Source organism: Lytechinus variegatus, chromosome 1 (assembly GCF_018143015.1).
Source record: "Lytechinus variegatus isolate NC3 chromosome 1, Lvar_3.0, whole genome shotgun sequence".
Lineage (NCBI taxonomy): Eukaryota > Metazoa > Echinodermata > Echinoidea > Temnopleuroida > Toxopneustidae > Lytechinus > Lytechinus variegatus.
The window spans coordinates 85,732,194-85,754,073 of NC_054740.1; the positions used below are offsets into that span (position 1 = coordinate 85,732,194).

At 35.4% G+C, this 21,880-nt stretch overlaps 1 long non-coding RNA gene across 2 annotated transcripts; it reads left to right on the forward strand.

Annotated features, from left to right (window-relative positions):
• The first annotated feature begins 3,680 nt into the window (after nt 1-3,680).
• Nucleotides 3,681-8,239, forward strand: LOC121426146. 2 transcript variants are annotated; one of them, XR_005971563.1, is made up of 4 exons: nt 3,681-3,951; nt 4,883-5,043; nt 5,420-5,497; nt 6,823-8,239. It is a non-coding gene; the product is annotated as an uncharacterized LOC121426146 (long non-coding RNA). The 2 variants fall into 2 exon arrangements; XR_005971562.1 differs by lacking the exon at nt 6,823-8,239 and having other exon boundaries at nt 5,420-5,498.
• The last annotated feature ends 13,641 nt before the right edge of the window (nt 8,240-21,880 follow it).

Genomic DNA, 21,880 nt, shown 5'->3' on the forward strand with positions numbered 1-21,880 from the left:
AAAAGATTTTTTTAAAGAGAGAAAAAATAACTACTTTGAGAATCAGAATGAAGCGGGTCTTTTACAAGTCGTTGTAGCCAACTCGGTTTATATTGATTTTAGATTTTAGTATAGTCACATTGATTATTCATGCATAACCAGGGGCAGATCTAGGATTTTCCAAAGGAGGGGGGGGGGGGGCATTTTTCCGATGAAAATTTGACAAGCATAAAAACAAGGTTTCCACCTAAAATTGAAGGGTATTTCGTCCGCGACAAGCCCTCCCCCCAAAAAAAAGGGGGAAGGAGGGGACACACTAGGGTAAAAGTGGCATATTTTTACATTATTTTTTTTTCAATATGACTCTAAAAAGGGGAAGCATAGGCCGGATGTGCTACCCCCCCCCTCCGGATCCGTCACTGTGCATTATGCCTCTCAAGAAACCAATACACAATTTTCAGCAGTAGGTTTTTTTGAAATATTTTTATGCGTTAGTAGAAGGGGGCCACCAGCATGAATATCGTCAGCGAGAGCGAAAGATTGTCAAAAATTAATGCTAACGTTAAGATACAAATATCCCCTCATTAATACCTTTCTAACCTTTTCACCAATGCCTGCAAAGAAGCAAAAAGAAGGAAAATATGAAATGATAAGTATATATATACGCTCATGACTTTTTAGGCGCGAAATGGAGGGATCGAAAATCATCATCCCGATGCTAATCCCTAGTTGTATATTTATGGAGCCAGTTCGAGATCGTCTCTCCCTATAGACTTTTATTTTTAAGGTATATACATGTAGATCCATTGTATAGCATTTTCGAACTTGTTTGCTTTCATCTTTTCTTTCTAATTGTTTTCCCATTCTCTTTATTATCTAACTTTCATTCATGTTTATTCAACATGTGAAATAAATAATGCGAAAGCATATCGAAGATAATGAAAAAACTAACAAGAAGAAAGATTCAACAAGTCCCATGTGAAACTCATAGCAACATCCACCTAATAACGGCTTAGTACTCATTATACCCGCACTTTGAAGAAAAGGATTCATTATGTGGAGCGTTGCGACCCAGTGGATTAGTCTCCGGACTTTGAAACAGAGGGTCGTGGGTTCAAATCTCAGCCATGGCGTTGTTTCCTTCGGCAAAAAATTTATCCACATTGTGCTGCACTCAACCCAGGTGAGGTGAATGGGTACCTGGCAGGAATTTATTCCTTGAAATGCCACAGCGCTGTAAATGCTGCGGGGCTAAAGCCAGGGTAATAATATCCAAGTCCTTTGGAAGCGCATAGAGACGTTATTCATAATTGTGTAACAGAAAATACCACTTAATGATTTTCATTTATGTAACATATGTTTGAGGATTTATATACAAAACTATTGTTCATTATCTTGATGTCAAGTTTCAGATATGTGTTTTCTTGTCCAGAATTTTGGTATGAAAGACGTTGCAAAAACCAATAAATGAATGAATGAAATGAAATGATATAATGTGTTATACGCTATACAAGAACTGACTATTATTATTATTATTATTACACCCACAGATAAAAGTGAGTCATGTGACTCATTTATGTATAATATTTGTGAGTCAGGCGAAACTTGACTCACTAACAAAATTAAATGAGTCTTAGTTGACTCATCTGTAATTAACAAGTGAGTCAATAACGAAATGACTCACTTGCAGAATGCTCCGACTGACTCACATAGTTGTAAAAAATGAGTCAAGATCGGCGATTGACTCATTTACAAAAAAAAAAATGAGTCAAGAATAAAGCCGTGCGCGCATGCGCTACTTGCACGCTATGACGTCAACCATCGCGCGAACATTCCCGTTTGACGTCGCCATTGCTGAATTGGATCAAGAGAATACTGTGAGTAAAATCGTTTTAATCCTGCAGTTTTGAGAATAATTTTGTTCATTTCACCTGTAGGCCGCTGAGAAATTAATTTGCTGAAGAGAATGAGAGGAAATTTGGTGGACAAGAATAATTGATTCTCAATTTAGGTGATGATTTGTGGAACTTTGAGAGGATTACGTGCGGGATTTCGTGCACCAGACGGATGCGTGTATGTGTGTGTGCTATATGGCTGTACTTGTAGGCTGTAGTGTAGCTCCGCTGCGCGTCTGTTTAATGAGTGTAGATATGTATTGTTGTGTGTTCGGACAGGTTGGGTGTCAGGACTTTAGCAAGTCAAAGAAATTTACAGGCGAAGTTTCATCAATTTTTAGTACAAAATGTAGGAAATATTATAGAGAATTACAAAATAGAAGATGATTACAACTATTGAATTCATATTTTAGGGTAAGCTAATCAAAAGACAAAAAAAGAAGGCTTCAAAAATATAAAATGTCCGGACACCTGACCCTACATCCTACGAAACAGATTACCACATCTAACAGTTAGGCCTATAAATCTGGATCTGGATGTGTACGATGCAGGGCCCTCCTGGGCATGAACGCATCGGATGAGCCTGAGATCGGGTGAGCTTGAGGGAGGGCGAAGGGATGATTAGAAGGTCTTTTCGATGGCATTCTTGAATGAGTTTGTCGATGGCGAGTTTATTCAATGTAAATCAGGTGGTTCCATATGATTGATGATGGTACCGGTACTGAGAAGAACAAGTTCCTGTATTTTTCAATTCTTGCTCTTATTGGATGATAGGTCTGGCACTTACTATTATTTGTCACTTGCCTATCGATATAATCTGAGTTCAAAATGACTCTCACATATCGATCCCTATGTTTTTTTGTCAGGTAGATCAAATCTAGACCACTCATTCTATGAACAAGGTTATGATATAACCTTGTTCTCTGTTAGTGTTACTGCCCCCTGTGTGGTGAAATATAAAGGTTGGCAATGTTTGGCCTATTTTCTCCTTTGGGACTAATGTTTAATTTTTTGACAATGTTAGGTTCCATTACAGCTATTTATCACATACATGTAACTTGTCTCTTAATTAAATTTGATTCTTTAAATTAATTTTTCTTAATTAAAAATAGAGATTGAAAAACTACAATTGTCTTGCCTTTATTTTTCCACTAATAGAGGGCGTACACAAAAATATGCCCAAAATTTAAGTTTTCAAGTGCTCTGGTGAATACGAAAATTACCCCAAGCTACTAATGAAAAATGAATTGCAACTGTACAGAAATTAGTATTATGGTCACAAAAGTGATATTTTAATGATTTTTAAATTGTGTGCTGTGTACAGCATTGGCATTCCATATAGTCCTAGATTCCCCACAGGCAGGCATGTAATGAACCCTTGGGTGAGTCTGGACTACATGCATTTCCTTCTCACAGAAAAATGTAGAGGTGTACTGTAGGACCTATTCCTGGTCTACTGAGTTGTTTTTAATTTGATAAGTGCCCCTTTCCCAACAATAATTAAGATGAATATTTTTATTAGATAATGTTGAGATGTGAGCCCCCATCTTGAATGGATGTGGTGTTTGTTTTTATTAACTTGGAAATGCAGTCACTATCTGAAGCATATGTCACATTTATCCCATCAAAATAACATTAAGAATATTTCCAATTCATTTTTTTTTCTTTTTTGCACATTTTATTTGTTTTTTATAATTTTATTATTATTTTTTTACAGGGCTACTGGAAGAAGTCACTACGCAACAGATTCAGGAATTGCAGGAAATGTCATGACGTGATAATCCATTAGGACAAATGGAAGCAAAGAAAGGGACTACACCCAAACCAGACAAAGCTGCAGGCAAACACATGTATGGCATAAAGAAAGTACCTTCCTGCATCCCCAGAAAGTGAGGATGAAGAAACGATCAATGCTCACATCAAGATGCTTCAGAATGAATCCAGAAAAACAAGACAGGACAGCTTGATGATAGACAATCTACTAACTTATGCCCATAGGCGCAAGGGTATCATCAACAGCAACTGGACTGAATCCTACTTGAAGGATATGTACCCTTACCTTTTCCATGAAGATGAGGTAAGTTCAAATCAGCGTTAATACAGATCAAGAAACTTCAAGAATCTATCATTAGATTTACGTGTAACAAGGGTCTATTCTTGCAATAAGCAAGTCCATGCTTAACCCTAAACAGGCCGGGGGGTTGAATCAATCACCCCACCCCCGCCCCCCCCCCCCCCCCCCCCGGCCACAGAACAGCCAATAAAACCCCGGCCTAGTTAGGGTTAACTAGAATTGGAGCTATAAGTTTTATAGAAATGGGTATGTTCACATTTCTAGGATCATGCAATCACATTCTGTATTTTAACCTAGTTTATTAGTATCCATCTTTGAAATAATCAAGAAATTGTGTGAAAACATAATATTTAGAAAGTTTGAAATTTTAATCTTTATCTGATCTCAATCATATGTCTGTTGATCGAGAAGAATCTAAAGGTCCTACCATTTCACACTCAATGCAGTAAGTAGCGTGTACAGGCTTAAAATTATGATAGTTAAAGGAGATCAAAATTTGCAAAGTACTAAAATTTACAAGAGCAAAATATTTACTCTTCGTTCTTAATTAATAGAATTTTTGTTCTTGCTGACAAGTAAGGGACAATTTCACTGAGCATCTCATATGCAAAAACTTATCTTTGTGAATGGGTTAAGTGATAGGCCCATTTCAAGAACTGTATGTAATTGTTCACCAATAAATTTCCATATGAATTCAATACATTGATTATTGTATATATAGAATGAAAGTGATTCCAACTCGTGGAGACAAAGAAAGACTGGAGTCAGTTGGGTCATTTTATCAAGAGTGTAGAGATTTGCACATAGTCTTCAAAATTATTCTTGATTGAGCCATTTTTTACACACCTATTCTTTTTCTTTTTTTTTCACGCAGAGAAACATAAGACTGCCCTGTTTAAATTCCCTCTTTATTCTTTTCATTTGATGTTGAAAGAGTTTGAGAGACTGTCAGAGGACCCAACTAAGCAGAAGTTGGAAGCAGGACATTTGAATATGCTGATCCATTACTAGAGATATGCAAGACTCCCAAGCAAGGTTTGGAGCTCAAAAACCTGATCTTGGCTGCAGCAGCAGAAAATGAAGACACCAGGAAAAGTATGTTATTGAGATGTTTGATAAGGAGTGGGTTTGCAATAATTTTATTCTTGGGAGGAAAACTTTGAAAATGGTTAAAGAGTTACTGTACTTGCCCCCCCCCCCCCCCGAGTTTTACCAGCCCCAAATCCATATACCCCATTTTAATTTCAAGAGAGAGAAAGACAATAATTACATGGCTCCAAAGTGTACTCTTCTATTTATACCTGATGTGCAATTCAAATGGTTAAAGAAGGATGACCCAGGCCAGTTGGTCAAAATGTATATTGTATACTGTATATTTTTAATATTTCTGAATGGACAACCACAAAAATACTGATATTCTGGAGTTCGAGTTACATTGCTTGAGTTTAGTCTTCATTTTTTTTCTTTGCAGTGATCAAATCATGTGGAGCACTTCTGTTGATTCCTACTATTTTTTGGAGAGAAGGCATTGCTTTGTCAGCATAGCCAGGTAAGTTTGATGCTTAAAATTCATTTAAGGTTTATACAAATATCAGCAGAATTTTGAGTGAGTGAGTGAAGCTGTCGCAGGCATGTCCATTTAGATAGCTCAACTGACAGGCCATATGAGACCTGGCACCACAAAACTCTTAAAAAGTCAGAAGAAATAAATATTGGATTTAATCTCTCTTTTAACACAGGAAATTCTAATAAGTTTTGAAATGATGTATTACTCACTATCACAGTGAGATCCTAACCTTCGAAAGATTAAGAAAAGAACATTGCCTACCATAGAATTCTACTTATGAGAATAAGGGATTAGATTTTGCCCATTTGATTAAGTATTTTGATTGCTAACTTTTGTTTAGCATCAATGTAAAGAAGATTACACATCAGTATAATTTTCGTGATAATTGATTTATTGAATCTCAAATTATCTCCAGAGTTGATTCATAAATTGAGAACATCCTCCTGAAGCCTATAAACCAATATCACACCAGGGTTTAATTCATAGGGGTTTAAAGTGAAGAGTAGGTCCTATATCTTAATTTTCACCCCCCCCCCCAAAAAAAAAAAAATAAAATATTAATTCATTGCTAATATTATTCTAATTGAAAGTTGCAATAATAGTACTTCAGATTTAAAAGGCACTTAGAAATTTTTGAAGTGGCTTAAGAAAAGTATAGGTGAATTCGACTTCACCTCACTGTAACTTGTGGCGGCCATAACTGGGGGGCTTCCAAAAAACAACAAAAGCACTTTCAATGGAGTATGTCATGAGCCAGGTGTGTTGCCATGTCAGTGTTTTTGTTGGGGTGGACTTGTCCTTTAATGAACTTTGACCATCAAAGTCAGCACTGCTGCTATATTGAACTGAGTAATGCAGGCGAGACTGCCAGAGGCGTTCCACTTGTATATAAATGATTTGATGGCTATACAACTGTTCAACTTGATGTTTTGGTGTTTCCAAGAAAGTAGTACATTTCTCAACTCTGAGTCCAATTTATTATTCATTTCCATCCATGTAATTTGATAGAGCTTGGATGATAATTCATAGTGAACACTTACTCAACCATGGCTAAGAAATTCTTTATTACAGTTACAATTTTGTAAGTCTTGCGGTTCTTTAGGCTACAATTTGTAAAGTATCAAAGTAAATACTATGGTGTTTCATTTAATATCATACTAGTACATCTTGGACTACAGTACAGTTAGCAGTATATGTATTAGCATAACCTTGAAATTATCATTTTCACTAGGATCAACCAATTTGCCTTGTGTACATTACCAGAAATAAACTAATCAGCATTTCTCACTTATGTTTCCCTTTTTTAGGAAAAAAAACGGACCAATCGCCAAAATCATCTACAAAAGTAAGCCCGACAGTGCAGGTCTGACTCTGAGCAGTGATCATGAAAAATTCACGGAAATTCTGCAATCATCCTATATTACAGCAGAGAATGAAGTCATCTGCGAGAAAACCACCTACCTCATGTCAGCAGTCTCTCTGCTTATGTCGGCCCATTATGTATTCAACTGATCATACACCCCCAAGATGGGTAACACCCTCACATTCATTCAGAAGATTCTGATGAACATAGATTCCACATCTCAACCCTCATCCAAGGTCGTAAGAAGCCTGTATGACTTAAATGCTGTCCGAAATGCTGATGCCAGTAGTTCTTCAGTTTAATAGAAATTAATTACTTGGGTGATGCTACTGCAACTCAGCTGATCACACTTTCTCTACGTGCAATCACCTTAGGTGTTGTATCTGTCTTTTATGTGCAAAATAGATTGAAATAGATACGACAGGTTGACCGTGAATTTAGACATCAAGTATGTGCATTATTTCGCTTTGCTTCAGTACAATTTCAGTGGCCCTTGAATTGGAAATCTTTTCATATCCCAAGAATTACGTATAAATGCTTAATGAAATTTTTGTCACAGATAAAATAGGATTTTGCACACACAAAAAGAAAATATATTTGGACCCAAAATTTTTATAGATCAGATGGTCAACAATTTTTTTTTTTGGGGGGGGGAATTGAAGACTAAGCTATTAATATTCTACTTTTTGATTTTTGTACACATTTTGTTACTGTACATGTAAATAAGTTTAACACCACAAATTTGAAGAATTACAACATTTTAAAGGTTCTCTATGGAATTTTAGTTAGTTTGTAAGTTTCAAGCAACTTAGTATTTAATTCCAAGAATTATACAAAGGCACTTTTCAAGATTATGGCTTCCAACATCAGTACATGATGGAAACAATTCTCAATGTTTACATTTATTGAGAGATGGTAAGCACATGCAACTGATTTGAAACTAATTTTATAAATTTGACAAAGCACTGCCATTAATTTTAAGCCAATCTGCACACTTCCAAGCATGTCAAAGGTATTGCTTAATAGCCCAATCACCACAATTATCATTGCCTTTAAAAAAAAATTGCACAAATATATTTAAATAGAAAAGGTCAGTATCTGCTTGAAGATACAGCTGCTATAGGAGGCAGATTTTGCGGAAAATACCAGGGCTTCACAGTGAGAGAAATGGTATTAAGAATGGGGGATTCTGCGAAGTGCTTTAAAAATTAATTGAGAATCCAAATTGCACATTTTGAAATTGTCTTTTGTACTATTAGTAGTAAAATGTTTTTGTGGGTTTTCCTACAGCAAAAATTGACATTTGGGGAATTCCCGTGTCATGCATGGGGATTCTTAAATTTAAATTGTGTTTGTACGTATGCTTAAGTTTGAAAAATTGACGTTTTGTGACAGCTTTATCTTTGTTTAGTCGGTTAAACCATGTTGCCAATCAGTTATAAAATCTATCACTCTCTCATGATAGTTTTATTTTTTATTTGATGAGAGGTAGCAGTGCACTTATTTACATGTTTGGTGACTGGATTCTATGCTTGAGAATAGATTTTTATTATAGAAAGAAATGCACAGCAACCATAATTATTTTTCAAGTAAACTCTTAAACATTTATCCCATGAAACACATTTCTGTCTGTTGTGGTTACATCACGGATGCATAATGGTCACTTTTGTTTTGGTAATATTGATGGTGACTCCGGAGATTTATTGTTTGAGAGAGAAATAAATCAGATGGCATGTACAATGCATTTATACATTCTAGTTCTTTTGCTTTAACTGATTGTGATGTGTCTGTTAAGTTAGCATTAGGCTATTGATCTGTTGGTTGTAGGTCCATCATAATCGGCACATCTAAAGCATGCAATGAGACTTCCTGATCCATTCAATTTTGCTGATGATCATGTTTACTTGGAAAATGTTATTAATCATTTTTGGAAAAGCCCCTATGATGACAACAGACCATTTATTTTATTTGGCATCATTTTACACCCTTTTCTTTTGGTTTAATTATCACATATGTATTTGACTCATTTTCAGTTAAGTCGCCTTGACTCACTTCTTCATACATGAAGTGAGTCAAGAGGCTTGATCTACGAACAGAAGTAATGACTCTTTAAGTAAAACCATCTGAGTCATGTGACTCACCTAGGCAAAAAGTGAGTCACCCTGACTCATCATTGATGAGTCACTGGTTTGTCCGTATAATGACACACTAGAAGGATCACATGAGTCACCGTGACTCATTCCAAACGAGTCTGAGTCTTACTGACTCACTTCAAACGAGTCAATGTGACTCATTTAAAGTGAGTCTTGCGATTATATGAGTCACCACGACTCATTAAAAATGAGTCTGCGTCTTAATGACTCACTTTAAATGAGTCAGGTGACTCATTTGAAGTGAGTCTTTAGATTATGTGAGTCACCATGACTCATTACAAATGAGTCTGCAAGGCAAAGATGAGTCACTATGATGCATTAAAAATGAGTCTCCTATGATCAGACTCATCTTTAATGAGTCATGGTGACTCACATATTCGTAAAAGTGTTTCGCTATACGGACAAACTGGTGACTCGCCAAAGTGAGTCAAGGTGACTCACTTTTTTTTGTGGGTGTATCTTTCACCGGGATGCATAATGAATAGGGGATAGCAAGAGATAACAGATTTCATGCATTTTACAACGGTTTAAAGTAGTTGTTGGCATGACAACGTATCATCATCTTTGTACTCCACATTCTTTATTCATAGAAATACTGTCTTGGGAAAGATGGCTAGGGAGAAAAACGAAAGAATGTGTTGTGTGCATGCGGGTGTGGGTGTGCGTGTGTGCGTGTGTGTGTAAGAGAGAGAGATACATAGAGATAAAGATGGGCAGTGCTTGAAAATCTAAAAACTACTACTACAAACAATACTTGATACGTACAACATCGATTTTTTTAAATTATAATTATTTTCATTAACTGGGCAAATATATAAACAATAGTCTTAAACTTGTGGAGATAGCTTATCAGAAGGGGACTTAATATGATCAGGTGGGTGTTTCATAAAGCTGTTCGTAAGATACGAATGACTTTACGCACGACTGGTGATCCTTTCTTATGCTATGTGATATCTCTATGTAATTGATTTTTGACCTAAGAACATGTTCCAGTCGTGCGTAAAGTCATTCGTAACTTTACGAACATCTTTATGAAACACCTACCAGGCCTGTATCTTTAATGACGGTTTAAATAATGACAAGATTCTTGTCATTCTTTAATAGAAATTGTTATTAAGTGTCCCTATGATTGAAGCCCCCACCCCAAAATAGAGAGAAATATATATTCCAACAAGTTAAAAGGGAGACGGGTAGGGAGGGGGGGGGGGGCAATGGCGTATCAGGGGAGATCAGCGGTTTGGGGCACGCATTTTTCCATCCCTTGCAACATCTGATGGTGGGGCGAGCAATGAAATCACACCCCTCCCGACTTCTGACACCAATGGCTTCGTTGGTTGTGCATCCCGAATTAAAGGTCAAGTCCACCTCAGAAAAATGTTGATTTGAATCAAAAGAGAAAAATCAGACACGCACAATGCTGAAAATTTCATCAAAATCGGATGTAAAATAAGAAAGTTATGACATTTCAAAGTTTCGCTTATTTTTAACAAAATAGTTATATGAACGAGCCAGTTACATCCAAATGAGAGAGTCGATGATGTCACTCACTCACTATTTCTTTTGTTTCTTATTGTTTGAATTGTACAATATTTCAAGTTTTACGAATTTGATGATTAGGACCTCCTTGCCTGAAGCACAAAATGTTAAAATAATTTAGTTCCACGTGTTCAGGGAGGAATGAAACTTCATTTCACATGACAATGACGAGAAAATAAAAATATTTCATATTTCATATAATAAAATACAAAAGAAATAGTGAGTGAGTGATGTCATCAGCTCCCTCATTTGCATACCGACCGAGTTGTGCATATAACTATTTTGTGAAATGAACAAAAATTTAAAATGTCATAACTTTCTTATTTTACATCCGATTTTTATGAAATTTTTAGTGTTATGCTGGTTGAATTTTTCTCTTTTTATTCAAATCAAGTTTTTGTTGGGGTGGACTTGTCAATAGTCATATGAACGAGCCAGTTACTTCCGAATGAGAGAGTCGATAATGTCACTCACTCACAAATTTCTTTTTTTTTCATTGTTTGAGTTATACAATATTTCAATTTTTACGAATTTGACGATTAGGCCCTCCTTGCCTGAAAAACAAAATGTTAAAATAATGGAATTCCACTTGTTCAGGGAGGAATGAAACTTTATTTCATGTGATAATGACGAAAAAATAAAAAATTTCATACTTCATAAAAATTATAATAAAATACAAAAGAAATAGTGAGTTAGTGATGTCATCAGTTGCTCATTTGCATACCTTCCGAGATGTGCATATAACTGTTTTGCAAAATAAAGCGAAACTTTAAAATGCCATAACTTTCTTATTTTACATCCGATTTTGAAGAAATTTTAAGTGTTGTGCTTGTTGATTTTTTCTTTTTTATTCCAATCAAGTTTTCGTTGGGGTGGACTTGTCCTTTAAACTTTATAATCCATTTTCTACCATTCTTTCCCCTTCATTTGACCCCTAATCTATGAAAGTGTTCCCAGAGTTCGTGCCCCCTTTCCCCAGGGGCGGCGGAACGTATTTTCGTTTGGGGGGCAAAGCCTAAACAGGATACTTACATATCAAAATTGGCATTTGGGTGCAAACAGATATTGTCACCATGAGATAACCATCTGCGTAAGGTAGTTGTGAGTTTTGTAAGTAAAATTAAGTTGAGCAAAGCCTGTTTGAATTGATTTCTGATTGATGAAATATATATTCAGGCTTTTTTTTCTTTAATAGTGAAACTCGCTTTTTGGTACATTATGGCGATAATTATACTGTTAAAAGGGCATCCTTGTGAGGATGAAATGAAATGAAAAAATGAAAGAAATAAGACATGGAATGTAAACATTCCGAGCAGTTTTTGTCATGAAAATGATGTAGGCCTATAACTAACTAAAGAAGTGACGCGAGCGCGAAGCTCGAGCTGAATTTTTCAATATACTGACCAGAAAATGAACCTGATAGGGACTGCATTTATTGACTGATGAATAGGATACATAGGTCATCAATCGAATAATGCGAGCGCGAAGCGCGAGCCAAAAAAAATATGATATTCCAACTTGAAAACATTCTAAGCATTTTTTTTATCCAAGGACAGAATAAATACCTTTACCCAGTTGTTGTGTATCCGGACGGGTTGTGTGTCCGGACGATCAATTTTAGAATGTCATTTGGAAAAATTTACAAGCGAAGTTTCATCATTTATTAGTACAAAATGTTAGGAAATATTATAAAGAACAAAATAGATAATGATTACAAGTAATGAATTTATATTTTTTAGTGTAATCCACAGACAAAAAAAAGGCTTCAAAAAGATAAAGTGTCCGGACACCCGACCCCCCATCCTACTAAACAATAATTGATGCGAGCGCGAGCACCAAAAAGAGAATAGGCATGAGTGTGATGGTGCGAGATTTCGCGTGAGGTGAAAGAACGATGCTCTATTCAACGAGGCGTTAGCCGAGTTGAATAGAGCGTTTCTTTCTGTCACCGAATGCGAAATCTCACACCATTGCACGAATAAGAATATTCGCTATTTGTGTTGTACAACACCTTGGAATCTAGCGAAAAAATGAAAAAAAAACAACAAGTTTTTCCCTGCAGTAATCTATGAAAAGGGGGCAAAAATATCGAAAGCGAAAAGCAAAATCCCACAAGCGCGCATGATCTTGGACAGCATTGCGCATTTAGCCAGCGAGCTGTACGCGCTTTGTTATTTAATCAATGAAATAGCATTGTGACGTTACCTCCTAAAGCCGTGCAATGGTACACTTTGGACGGTACATTTCGGATGTTACGTCTTGTGTGCAATTACGGTACAAATGACATTCTACCTTTGCATTCTGCCTCCCATTTGCTCGCGTACAACAAGCTAAGTAGGCGTTGTACAACCTAAAATGTATTGTGTTCTACTTCAAAAAGGGTATTTCATTTTGAAAAAGTGCACTTTCCATTTTGAAAAAGGGTTGTTTTTCCTTAGAAGAACCGCCACTGGGTGGGAGCATTTTTTACATCTCCTTGAAGTACAATGCCTGTAATGCCTTGAACGGTTATTGCCCTCTTATTTCTTCTTGCGTTTATCTTCATGATTGATTTGGGTATAATGGTGCATGACTACCACGTATGGGAAAGCGATTCATCTCCAATGATTAATAATGTATAAAGATAGGACACGTCAAGCGAAATGATATGTTATATATTGATGAGGAGGAGTGAGGGAAAGAAGATAGCTAAAGAACATGTAGAATGAGATGAACGGGTGTGGGGATAGAACTGAGAAATGGAGGGTGGAAATGGGAAGTGAGGAGAGAGTGGGAGAGGGAGAGGGCAAGAAGGAGATGGGAGAATATCAGAGGGAGGGGTAATACTCCAACACACTAGACCTCGAAAACATGTGACCCTCCTATACTATTTCATAGTCATCTCCTGTCAATTCCCTCGATCTGTTGCGATCAAAGCGCGGCAGGTGTCAAGTGGTGGCGGTCATTGGTTGCAAGGTTTCTTGGGAAGACTGTACTGATTTATTTGTTCTTCTTCTGGTGATAAAGAGAAGAAAAAGGGGACAACAGAAAATGCGAAAAGAAGTGTAAAACAAATCTGCTTGTACCCATATATTTCGAGTCAGTTAGAGATCGGCTCACCCCTCTATTTAAGTAATGTGTAGTCGTTCTTAACCCAATATTCCTTCAAACCATGATTTTTATCTTCTACTATCTCTACTTCTTATTGTCTTGATGAAAAGTGAGAATCAGTTTCCATGATTTTGGTTTGCTGTCAAAATGTATATTAAATGATCACAAGTCTGTGTTGTTTGAAAAAAAATTTGCGTAGTATTAGTCTTTCGATCGACATGATATATTAAGTTAAATGTGGTCGCAACAAACGGGACCCATTAGTGCGTATGAGGGAAAAAGAGGAGGAGGTATTATGAAGAGGTTGGCGCGAAAACAACAAGCGCAAAATGTGTGGAACGTAATTCTATTAAAAAACAAACAAATAAATTTTCCTCTGATAGAATTCAAAAACATAAAGTCTGAATCAATATATTGATGAGTTTCTTGTAAGACGTGTAAGTTTATCATCCTTTAAAAAAGCAAATCACGTTTGCCTTGGGCAAAATATGCTGTTTTAGTACTAAAGTTTGAAGGGAAACCAATCTGTTCTAAAAATGAAACAAATTAACGAAAACATATAGTTTTATGTTAATCTGAAAATGTAGACAAAATAATCTTCATTGACGTACATAAGGTTCCCGTTGATTCAGTAAGACTTTATAGGACCTGATGTTTGTGGTGGTGGTAGGGGGAGGGGAAGGGATCAACAACAATAACTTAACAACTACATCATCAACAATAACAACTTTAACACAAATTGAGATAAATTTGAACTTTCAAGTGAAAATGTAATCGCACCGCTCACTGTCTGTGGCTGAACCTGGAGATGTTCAACATGATCATGAGCTAATCTAGCTTTTAGATATGAAATTCACAACTCCTATTTGAGGTATCAATATATCCTTGAATATTTTCAACATTGCAATGATATAATAATTATTACTATAATGCTTAACACCTTTTTTAACAGAAGTTTCTAATCGCTCTACAGTAAATGCGGAATAATTACACTGGCTATAGAAGAGCAGCTGTTGTGTTTACCCCATTTTTAACAGGATGGTTACACATTCTTAGAGTATAAAATCGATTTCATTTTAATTATTCTATACAGGCGTCATTTTTTATTTGAAGTTGTCTGCTAAACCATTGAACTTCATCTGGATGTATTATGCATTGACCGCAGTTAGGGTATGATAAACATGATAAAGCAGTTATTGAATATTGTTGATTAAAAATCTCAGTGGTTCAAACCCTATATGCAACCTATGGGTGTCCCCCTCTAGAATTGTGGCATTATTGTCTTGGTGTGAGGAAGCTTCTTTCTCAACCTTAAGGTGCACAATGTACTGCACAGGATTTTCAGGATGCAATTAAGTTTCAAAAGGGCGTACGAAATATGAAAAAAAGCATTTGATGATGACATTGATGGTGTTGATGATAGAGGTGTTGGTGGTGGTGGTGATGATGATGATGATGATGATAATGATGATGGTAATGATGATGATGATGGTGATCATGATTGTGATTATGGTGATGATAATGATGGTGATGGTGATGATGATGATGATGATGATGGTGATCTTAAATCTTAATGAAGGTGATGGTGGTGATAGATGTGTTAATGATGATACATTTGACGTTGTTTTTGTATTTCCATAGTTGCCATCAACGATGTGCTGGACGTCTCTGTGAATAAGCTAGCTTAACTTGTTCCGACTTTTTCGCTGTGGAGCTGACAAATTACATGGTTATGTTCGCATTATGATGATTCCTCATTATCATGTCTTATCAGTGTCTATAAATTGAAGTTATTCATTTCTTTATTCAAAATTCAAAATACAAAATAACGCCGTTTTTAGATATTTAACTTATAATTTCATTCTTTTTCTTCTTTTCTTTTCGATCACCATGGATGTACCTGCCTTGCCCTCGCGTTGCCTTCGGATTGATACCAATCAACCAATAGGTAAGTCATGCGTAATGTTAAAATAGAAAAAAAAATCATAAGGCCATATTTAGTTATTATAGAAGGTGAAGACGTATTTATGTTTTGAATTCCAAAAAAGTCGTGGGAAAGACTGTGCACTGCACTCGGAAGAGCTGCAACAAGTTCTCAGATTATGATTATGGGTCGAAAACGGGTCTGATAAAACCATCTTATTAAAATTTAAGATGATGGTAATGGGGTTTATTTCTAGCCACATGTATTAACCCAGGCTTAATCGTCATTAAACCTGCATATTGAACTGCATTGTGGTTATTTATACATGTGACACTACAGGAGCAAACATCTCTGGATATTCAATTTTTGTTTTTGCTTTGTAAAATTTAAGTTTAATTTGGTCGACTAGAAATACGATTCACCTATTGTCTGATAGTGCGTGGAGGGGGGGGGGAATTATTTTCTACACTGTTAAAAAAAACCTGATTTTACAGAAAAATAAAAGAAGATTTTGCAGAAAGCAATACCAGAATCATTCTTTAAATTCATGAAACAGGAATTTTTCTGCAATTTAAACAGAACAGGTCTGTTAGAAAAAGGGGAAAAGAGTGTTTTATTTAAGGAAATTTGTAAGATTACACACACCAAATACCAATTTCCTGTAAGATTACGCAATCTGGTAAGATTACAGGTGTTCTCGAGACTCTGCTGCAGGAACTTCTTTTAGTTTAAGGATAAATTTTCTAACAGTGTACCTAACACATACACTCTAAGAAATGGAATGTTAAATCAACATTTTGAAAGGTTGGAGGAGGGACAACATTTTCTAAATGTTGCATTTACCACTTTAAATGGTTCTACCAAACACTTAAAATGTTGGATTTAGCTTTATACAAAGCTGGATGTAACATTTGGAAAAGGTTGTCACTCCTCCAACCTTTTAAATGTTGAATTAACATTCCATTTTTTAGAGTGTATAGGTCATTAGGAATGAAGGACTTTGCTCCCACCCCCCAGTTACACTCATACCTACCCCCCCCCCACGAGAAGCCCTGATCGACCGCTAATTAGGGACTCGGTTCGTCATTTGTTTTGCACTTCAATCACCCATTTTAACATGACGAACAACATTGTTTGGACTGCGCACACTAATTTCGGAAAGGTCTTGTTCGCTTCGCCGCGGAGGCGGTTGGAATTGTCGGCTAGCTTCATTACGAGTTTACCTTGTTAATCCATCAATCTTTCGAGCTGAACTTGGCAGCTGATGAAAGACGTCGAAGAGCGACCATGCTCGTACGGTGCGCACACGTTTCTCTGCATCTCAGAAATCACTTATATAGGCTAAAACTACTAAATGAGGATGGATATGTAAGGATACTTTCATCAGTTTATTTGCGTTTAGGTCTGTGCATGTGTAAGAAAATACATCTGTAAGTGTGATAATATCATGCAAATAGACACATTCCTTTTTTTCTGTCACAAATAACGCCAACTCTCGATCATGTCAATATATCTGCATGAAGAAAAAAATGCATAAACTCGAGGACAGCCGACACAATGGGTATATCATTTTACGCCAAGTATATTCTAATACAGCGGCTTTTTGAGAACACCTACATATACATGTTTTAATGTTTGATTCATTATTTAGTTTGTTAGAAGTATGTTTAATCCATAGTGACCGGCTGATCTAAATATTCGGTGATATAAGAAATGATGGGGCAGCCCCAATTTCCCATCAAAACGTTAATGTTTCGGAACTGTTTTTATTTTTTTGTTAGATCAAACCTTTTTTCTCCTTTTTTGTCAAGAATAATCTGATGTTTTATCAGGGCTGTGAAAAATAAGAATAGAAATTGATGTGATTCTGAAGTCATTCCTATTCTCCCATCAAAACGCTATGCCCTCCATCTCCAATATTTTTCATTTATTTATTTTTGTTTTTTATTTATTTATTTATTTATTTACTTATTTTTTATTTCATTTTATTTTTATCTATTCATTTTTTTATTTATATATTTGTTTATTTTTATTTATTTTTTTATTTATTTATTTTATTATTATTATTATTTTATTTATATTTTTTTTTTGGGGGGGGCTATCAGCCTATATAAGATCAAGTCGTTACTATTAGCGATCTAGGGTAGATATGGAAGTAGTCTTATGATATTTTGATTTGAAACCAATGAGTGAGTTATTGAGTTATAGAGTTGTTTTGGCACAGTGGTTGACTCTTCAGCCTCAGACCACAAGGTCTGGGATTCAAATCTCACCGCAGCACTTGCGTCCTTTGGCAAGGCGTTTATCTGCATTTGCCACTCTTCACCCAGGTGAAGTAAGTGGGTACCCGGTAGGAAGTAATTCCTTGAATGCTTGATGATGCGCCCGATCAGGGTAGTCGTGTTGAGCCGAGTTAATAGTATGCAGCGCCTAGAAACATTTGCTTTATAAGCGCTATAGACTATAAATGTTGCATATTATTTTCATTATTATTATTATCATTGTTATTGAAGGAAGGAATGAATGTATAAAATTACCATTTAATGCGAATTAATAACACCACAATAGACTCTACTACTACTCGTTGTACTATACTACTATCGATGATAATAATGATGATGATACTGATGATAATGATAATAAAAATGATAATAGTAATGATTAAAATAATCATTATATAATAGTAATAATGGTAATAATATCATAATGAAAATCATAATAACGATAATAATAATAATAGTAATAATAATGATATATTATCATAATGGTACAAATATATTTCAAGTATGAAACATTCAAAAGTTTTTACATAGTTACCAATGAGTTGGTTCGAGGAATAAATACCAATTTGCCTCACCCGTGTTGGATGTAGCTCCGAACTAGATATTGAAACATCAAATTGGTTCATTTGGAAATAAGTTACTAAAAAATATTGGTTAAAACAAAAATAAATAAATAGTTGAATGAAGAGATAACTAAATAAGAACACAGAATACATGTATTTGAATGAACTTACACCTTAGTGATTGAAACGAACTTTATTATTTATTAATTCATTCATTAATAAAACAATAAACAGTCAACTAAACCTCCTCTGATTATAAAGTTTAACCTGCAACCGTACCTTTGAAATTCATGTATTCTCATCATTTCCATTGATGTAGAGATATTCAGATCAAATCTCTTTTTGTCCTTCGTTTTGCATGGATGGTTGGACGATTGAGGAGGGCTAAATTGATTCAGCAAATATTGTATGGATCAGAATGATGTTTGAAGATATATCTAACTGGGCCATGATATTCATGATCAGGATGTGAAGTGGAAATATACAAAGAGGGATAAAGAAAGAGAGGGGGATATGTGACATGGAGATGAGAAAAGAGAGGGGTAGAGAAAGAGCGAGAGGGAAGAAAGAAGAGAGGGGATGGGGATAAAATGGGAGCGGGGAAAGGAAATAGGTATAAATTAATAAAGATATATATAGAAAGGAGAGAAAAGAAGATAGGGGAGAGAGAGAGATAAATAAAGAGAGAGGAAGAGAAGGAAGGGAGGGGAGAGACAAGGGAATAGGCGAGATAATGAAAGGAGATCATGGCCCAGTTTTACTGATAGTTCTGATTTATTCAAATCAAACTTAGATTGAGATTGATCGTAAGACACATTTCTTAACTACATGATTTAATCTCAATTGCAGTTTGAATTTGATGTAATTTATCACATTTTTTTGTAAAGTATATAGGGACCAGGGGATAGTGTGAGAGGGTGATGAGACTTACTGTTGACAGAAGATGACAGAAAGAAAATGATGGGAGATAAAAATATAGTTTAAGCTCGATCGTCCTAAGTGTATTTACAAGACTGCTAACAAATATCGTGTTGAAATGAATATTTATGTTTCATGTAAACAAAAAAAGAACATATTACATAATACTGTAATGGAGACCCTGTATATTGATTCTTCTACAACTAATTGTGATTAGAGTAATTTTATATTTCGTGTCTTATTTTGAGGAGCGTGTTCTTTGGTTTGCCGCTTACAGTAATATTTTAGATCACGGAATACTACACACAACTGAAGAAAATAAAAAGAAGACAAGAACTATATCTAAAAAACACGCATGAACAAAGAACGATTAAGAAAAGGATAAACATAATAAAGGGGAAACAAAGCGCGAGAAAAACAAATTTCTTTTTGGATATTAATATCAATGGACGATTTACATCATATCAAAATCATACACGGATGATTCCGTTTCTTCGAGTTGCGTTTAACGAATAACTTTTTGTTGAGTGAAGATGACAACTTTTTTTGGTATCATCTTTAAGAAAATGGACATAAGGAAATTCTGGATTGATCCGTTGAGGCAAACATTTATCTGAATTATCTTCATATGAGTAGAGACCTGGGCCCTGTCTTACAAAGAGTTGCAATTGATCCGATCAATCTCAAATATATGGAAATCAATCAATGTCATCATTTTTTTTCTTCTGGAAATAAGGAAATTGTCCAAGCAAACAAAAGAAAGCACAATGAATTTTCAAGAAAACGATGCCTGCATAAATATACATCATTTGTAGAAAATATTTTGAACAAACATGCATGTTCGATATTGCTGTTGCTGGCTTTCCATAGTTGTGGTCGATTGGATCAATCGCAATTCTTTGTGAGACGGGACCTTGGTATGATCATGGTTCATATGGCTTACTGTAAGTGTAAACTAGAGCAGTTTTTTGTGAATACAGTGGGATATGATCAGTAACGAGATTTATATTGTTTGCACGACTGGGTGGATTAAATTCGATACACGACTGTGATGTCACTCACGTATACAAAAATTCCTTGAGGAGTGGAAAGGAAAATGGAGGAGAAAAGGATTATGAATGAGGAGGAAGGGGAAAATGAATAACATGAGGATAGAAAGAAGAGATAAAATAGGAAGAGAAAGGGAGGGTGTGAGAAGAGGAAGATGGAGGACAATGAAAAAGAGATGCATCGATTAGAGAAAAATGACGAAAGCCATAAGCGAAAAAAAATAAAATAAAGGAGAGGAAGAAGAAAAAAAGATGAAGAAGAACAAGGAGAGGAGGAGGAGGAGGAAAAAAGAAGACGAAGAAAAAGACAAAGAAAACAAATAATAAGACAATAAAGAAGAGGAGAAGGAGAAGAGGGTACGAAGAAGAAGAAGTAGGAATAGGGAATAGGAAGAAGATTATACGATCACAAAGAAGAAGAAGAGGAAGAAGAAAATGAAGAAGTAGGAGATCAAAATGTAGTAGTAGAAGAAGAGTAAGAAGAGGAAAAGAAAGAAAAAAATGATAATAAATCGTAAACTAGTGATTAAAAACTATAAAATATTTAAGCGAAATTACAAGTAGACGGTAACCAAGTATAAAGGAAAGTTAAATGACGAGAAGAGTATAACAGTACATCACAATGCAAAAATAGGAAAAATAGATTTAAAAAAAATATATATATAGGGAAAGAAAAGTAAATAAAAAAAATGAAACGATATAGAAGGGGACGTAAAACTTACATTTTACCGTAATTTAATTTTAAAAAAGCAGCAAAAAAATCTGGTAAAAAGAGGGATAGAAAAAAATGTTATGGAAAGCGATCTCTTGCGTTAGTTAACGATACCGTCGATCATTCACGCGGTAAACATGAAATGTAACCCATTTTTTCACCAAAGGCGCCATACCGTCCCATCAACACTTAAACACATAATCAAATAGTGATGTAGGAATCAATCTTCGTATTGGCGCACTAACCACATTAAGAGTGGTTGTTTCAAAAATTCATGAACGTTTCCTCTTCTTCCAAGATAGATATTTATTTTAATTCTTTTCGAGATTTCTCAGCGAGTTCTGCCTTCCAATTTTTTGTGTTTCTGACTCGTTTTTGTTGGAAGGCAAATCCCCAGCAATCATTAAAATGTCGCTCAGCATGCAAGAGCTTGCTAAAATATCTCGGCCATTTTTTTTAACAAGATCTAAATACGCCCATGCCCCTTATGCTGAATTAAAAAAATGTTTTCGATTACCACTTTTCTCCCATTTTGTAATCATTATGACAGAATAGAGTGTTTTTTACTTGGCCGGATTACCTTCCACTCTTTTTGATGAAATAAGATGCGAATAAATGATTAATATAGGAAGCCACAAAGCTTGAGAGTAGCACCCAATGTAAACTAAGAAAAAGCTGTAATTATAGCAACTTTCAAACGCCACATTTGGAGATCCGCTTGGGTACAAACATTTAGAAGCTATAAATCCGTACAATCATCAGAAGCTATTATACC